This window comes from Schistocerca piceifrons, chromosome 4, assembly GCF_021461385.2.
Source record: "Schistocerca piceifrons isolate TAMUIC-IGC-003096 chromosome 4, iqSchPice1.1, whole genome shotgun sequence".
NCBI classification, from domain to species: Eukaryota; Metazoa; Arthropoda; class Insecta; order Orthoptera; family Acrididae; genus Schistocerca; species Schistocerca piceifrons.
In genome coordinates, this window is record NC_060141.1 from 222,824,163 (window position 1) to 222,830,253 (window position 6,091).

Genomic DNA, 6,091 nt, shown 5'->3' on the forward strand with positions numbered 1-6,091 from the left:
CAAAGAAGGGAAAGCAGAAAGGTGGAAGGAGTATATAGAGGGTCTATACAAGGGCGATGTACTTGAGGACAATATTATGGAAATGGAAGAGGATGTAGATGAAGATGAAATGGGAGATATGATACTGCGTGAAGAGTTTGACAGAGCACTGAAAGACCTGAGTCGAAACAAGGCCCCCGGAGTAGACAATATTCCATTGGAACTACTGACGGCCGTGGGAGAGCCAGTCCTGACAAAACTCTACCATCTGGTGAGCAAGATGTATGAAACAGGCGAAATACCCTCAGACTTCAAGAAGAATATAATAATTCCAATCCCAAAGAAAGCAGGTGTTGACAGATGTGAAAATTACCGAACTATCAGCTTAATAAGTCACAGCTGCAAAATACTAACACGAATTCTTTACAGACGAATGGAAAAACTAGTAGAAGCCAACCTCGGGGAAGATCAGTTTGGATTCCGTAGAAACACTGGAACACGTGAGGCAATACTGACCTTACGACTTATCTTAGAAGAAAGATTAAGGAAAGGCAAACCTACGTTTCTAGCATTTGTAGACTTAGAGAAAGCTTTTGACAATGTTGACTGGAATGCTCTCTTTCAAATTCTGAAGGTGGCAGGGGTAAAATACAGGGAGCGAAAGGCTATTTACAATTTGTACAGAAACCAGATGGCAGTTGTAAGAGTCGAGGGACATGGAAGGGAAGCAGTGGTTGGGAAGGGAGTAAGACAGGGTTGTAGCCTCTCCCCGATGTTGTTCAATCTCTATATTGAGCAAGCAGTAAAGGAAACAAAAGAAATATTCGGAGTAGGTATTAAAATTCATGGAGAAGAAATAAAAACTTTGAGGTTCGCTGATGACATTGTAATTCTGTCAGAGACAGCAAGGGACTTGGAAGAGCAGTTGAATGGAATGGACAGTGTCTTGAAAGGAGGATATAAGATGAACATCAACAAAAGCAAAACAAGGATAATGGAATGTAGTCTAATTAAGTCGGGTAATGCTGAGGGAATTAGATTAGGAAATGAGGCACTTAAAGTAGTAAAGGAGTTTTGCTATTTGGGGAGCAAAATAACTGATGATGGTCGAAGTAGAGAGGATATAAAATGTAGGCTGGCAATGGCAAGGAAAGCGTTTCTGAAGAAGAGAAATTTGTTAACATCGAGTATTGATTTAAATGTCAGGAAGTCATTTCTGAAAGTATTCGTATGGAGTGTAGCCATGTATGGAAGTGAAACATGGACGATAAATAGTTTGGACAAGAAGAGAATAGAAGCTTTCGAAATGTGGTGCTACAGAAGAATGCTGAAGATTAGATGGGTAGATCACATAACTAATGAGGAAGTATTGAATAGGATTGGGGAGAAGAGAAATTTGTGGCACAACTTGACCAGAAGAAGGGATCGGTTGGTAGGACATGTTCTGAGGCATCAAGGGATCACCAATTTAGTATTAGAGGGCAGCGTGGAGGGTAAAAATCGTAGAGGGAGACCAAGAGATGAATACACTAAGCAGATTCAGAAGGATGTAGGTTGCAGTAGGTACGGGGAGATGAAAAAGCTTGCACAGGATAGAGTAGCATGGAGAGCTGCATCAAACCAGTCTCAGGACTGAAGACCACAACAACAACATCTTATACCGACCCTGAAATGAAGTCCTTTTTATGCAACGTTTTCCCACGACATCTAGAATATGTTTTCGTTGCCCTCTCAATCTCTGCAATACCCTTGTCAAACCCTATGCTTCTTCTGCACCCTTCTTCCAACCTTTGGATTCTACCCCTATGACTGTCCCCACCGTAGAACTTGCACTATGCACCCTCCTACCATAAGCTACGTCAGTCCTGTAACTGGCAGAAAATATACCGGATACTATCGAAGGAAGAGCCACCTTTTCCAAGAGGAAGTGAAAGCGTTGATCTATCACAGCCGGTAACGATATTATGGGGAAAAAAAGAGAACTAGGAACAATCAATCACTTTTTTGGATGTTTCTTCCTTTACGTTTAGAAGCATTTCAGATATGGCGCCAAATACGAGATTATTACCCGCTGAAAAGAACTAAACAACATGATTTAAGAGAGGTTCTTATCTCCAGGTAAAGGAGCTGCGGCAAAAATGTCCGTCATTTCGTTTTTACTGTAGTCTTTAATCTGAAGACTGGTCTGGTGCAGCTCTCCACATTACTCGATTCGGTGGTAGTCTCTTCATCTCTTCTACATCTACATCTACATGGATACTCTGCAAATCACATTTAAGTGCCTGGCAGAGGGTTCACCGAACCACCTTCACAATTCCCTATTTTTCCAATCTCGTATAGCACGCGGAAAGAATGAACACCTATATCTTTCCGTACGAGCTCTGATTTCCGTTATTTTATCGTGGTGATCCTTCCTCCCTATGTAGGTCGGTGTCAACAAAATATTTTCGTATTCGGAAGAGGAAGTTGGTGATTGGAATTTCGTGAGAAGATTCCGTCACAACGAAAAACGCTTTTCTTTTAATTATTTCCGGCCCAAATGCTGTATCATTTCTGTGACACTCTCTCCCATAGTTCGCAATAATACAAAACGTGCTGCCTTTCTTTGAACGTTTTCGATGTACTCCGTCAGTCCTACAAGGTATGGATCCCACACCGCGCAGCAGTATTCTAAAAGAGGACGGACAAGCGTAGTGTAGGCAGTCTCCTTAGTAGGTCTGTTACATTTTCTAAGTGTCCTGCCAATAAAACTCAACCTTTGGTTAGCCTTCCCCACAAAATTTTCTATGTGTTCTTTCCAATTTAAGTTGTTCGTAATTGTAATACCTAGGTATTTAGCTGAATTTATGGCTTTTAGATTAGACTGATTTATCGTGTAACCGAAGTTTAACGACTTCCTTTTAGCACTCATGTGGATGACCTCACACTTTTCGTTATTTAGGGTCAACTGCCACTTTTCGCACCATTCACATATTTTTTCTAAAACGTTTTGCAGTTTGTTTTGATCTTCTGATGACTTTATTAGTCGATAAACGACAGCGTCATCTGCGAACAACCGAAGACGGCTGCTCAGATTGTCTCCCAAATCGTTTATATAGATAAGGAACAGCAAACGGCCCATAACACTACCTTGGGGAACGCCTGAAATCCATTCTGAAATCGAGATTCTTTTTGCCTTTTACCGACACTGATACTGGCAAGATATCGCACCCAAGGATTCCAAGATTTTCGAGGATGTTTTAAGTCCAACAATGTAAATGTGACACGAAGCCATGCATGAGGTAGGCATCCATTATGACAATAATAATCAGTCCCGGTAGTTCTCCATTCAGGCTGAACTGGATCGCAAAGGTAATAGTCAAACATCAGGCAAGGAATGTCTTTATCTTATGACGGAGAAATTGCGAAATGCGTCAAATGAGCAATAGTCATTCCTTAGCTGATGCTTGACCTTTGCTATTGCGAACCAGACAGTTCTGCAACTACTGATTGTTTTAACGTTTGACGTCGGATAACAAAAACAAAATAAATATGCTTTTCGTCCGATATAATTACACTTTAACAATTTTCAGTTTTCTCCTGTGCTTGTACTGTAAACCTTGCTTCTTGTCAAATTTCGTGTTTCTAGGTCAAGTGGAAGTGCCGTATAGATTCTGATGAGTCAGTTTGCGAGTATCGAAATATGTAAGCTTTTGATTGCACTGACTTGGAAGCTAAGCTTTTGTTCATAATGTGACACAAATTTTAACTTGATATATCTATCCTTTCCTGAGAAAAAAGGGGTCCTAACAGACGGACGTACAGACAGCCAGATAAGAAATGAAAAAGAAATTGTGTGATATAAAGACAAATTTACAGTTTTCGGGTTTTTTCCCTTACTTGTACTGTGAAATCTTGTTTCTTGTCAAGTTCTGTGATTCTATAGGTATTGATGAGTGAGTTTGCGAGTATATGCGACGTAAATAGCTGTATCTTTTGACTGCATTCATCAAGAAGCTTCAATTTTCTACATCGCCAAGGGAACATGACATAAATTTCAACTTGATACTTGTACCCGTTCCTAAGAAAAAAGGGATCTTAACGGCGGGACGACTAGACAAAGTGTTGGATAAGAAATGTCAACATATGTTTTGTTTTTTGTGATGTAATTACAGTTTTAGGATTTTTTCCATTGGTTGTGCTGCGAAATCTTCTCTACTGCCAAATTTCATGATTCTAGGGCAAATGGAAGTGGCCTATAGGTTCTGATGAGTAAGTCTGCGAGTATCAAAATATGTGACATAAATGGCCGTATCTCTTTTTGGCATTGACTTACAAGCTTCAGTGTTTTACACCGCCAAGAGATCATATACCTCAGTATGTAACATTAATTTGAACTTGATACTCCACCAGTTCCTGATTTAAGATGTTTTTAACCATCGGACAGACAACAAAGTGATCTTATAAAAGGGTTCCGTTCTTACTGACTGAGGTACGGTACCCTAATAAATTACCCTTTTTTTACTTTCATTGATTTTCATCTTGTAACCTCTTTTCCCGAGACTATCCATTCCGTTCAAATGGTGTTGTAAGTGCCGTGTCTATCACAATTACGTCACCTTTACTTCTACATCTCCATTTCTCGTTAGTTTCTGTACTAGTTCCTTGATTTAAGACTGAATAACATTGGTGTTAATCAAAATCTTGTCTCACTCTCTTCGTAACTATTGTTTTGTATACATGACCTTCGGCTCTGATAACCGCAGTTAGGTTTCTGTGCAAGTTGTAGATAACCTTCCGCCCTCTATATCTTTAGCTGGGCCTGCCGGAGTGGTCGAGCGGTTCTAGGCGCTACAGTCTGGAGCCACGCGACCGCTACGGTCGCAGGTTCGAATCCTGCCTCGGGCATGGATGTGTGTGCTGTCCTTAGGTTAGTTAGGTTTAAGAAGTTCTAAGTTCTAGGAGACTGATGACGTCAGAAGTTAAGTCCCATAGTGCTCAGAGCCATTTGAACCATTTCTTTAGCTGGTAACTTCTGAATTTCCAAGAGTTGATAAAGGTTTCTTCAAAACCTACATGTGCTATAAATGTACTATGTCTTTCTCCAAACTACGTTTTAAGATAAGTAAAAGATTTAATTTTGCGTCGTGCGGTCTTGCATATCTCCGGAAACCAAACTGACTTTACTGTTCGGCTTGTCCAAGCCGCTCCATTCTTCTGTTGGTAGACTTACCGCAGGTTTAAGCGATGTTATGAACAGAAAAAAAGAGTACGATGAACACAGTAGTTACAGCGTTAGTGGGTATTTCTTCACTTATCGTCGAGTACATTCCCAAGATTATTCCAGCTAGAAGATTTTGACCTCCTGAAAACATCGAAGTGGTACGAGGGGCGTTCAACAAGTAACACAATCCTTTTTTTCTCGGGCAATTCCGACTGAAAAAGAAATGCGGAATCTGTTGTGGGACATCGTGGAATATTCCCAATTCAGCCCCTATACACTGATCAGCCAGAACACTGCACCCACCAACCTAATAGCCAGAATGTCCACCTTTGTCACAGATAACAGAGGCGACGCGACTGGCTTGTAAGCAATGAGGCCTTGGTACGTCGCTGGAGGGAGTTGGTACCACATCTGCACATACAAGTCTGGGTCAATGCCTTCCTGACGTCTAAGGTCCTTAGACTCCAGGAAGGCATCTATATACTTACATGGATATGGTGTCTGTTCTTTCGAACATGACATCATTGATGACCTGCAGCCGTCTAGAATGAAATTAGAATTGTATTAATACCGTCGGCTGCGCACGAGCGTTGATACGGATCAACGGGGACAGGTGAAAATGTGTGCCTCGACCGGGACTCGAACCTGGGATCTCCTGCTTACATGGCAGACGCTCTATCCATCTGAGCCACCGAGGGCACAGATGATAGTGCGACTGCAGGGACTACATCGTGCACGCCTCCCGCGAGACTCACATTCTCATCTTGTATGTCCACACACTACATTCGTAGTGTCCCATCCCTGCAGCTGACGGTATTAATATAATTATAACTTCGTTCTAGACGGCTGCAGGTCATCAATGGTGTCTGTTCTTTCGGACATGTCCGAAAGAACAGACACCATATCCAT

The 6,091-nt window shown here is 41.4% G+C and overlaps 1 non-coding gene across 1 annotated transcript; it reads right to left on the bottom strand.

The window, feature by feature from the left end:
• Positions 1-5,806: 5,806 nt before the first annotated feature.
• Positions 5,807-5,881, bottom strand: Trnat-ugu. Its single transcript has one exon. It is a non-coding gene; the product is annotated as a tRNA-Thr (tRNA).
• Between the last annotated feature and the right edge of the window lie 210 nt (positions 5,882-6,091).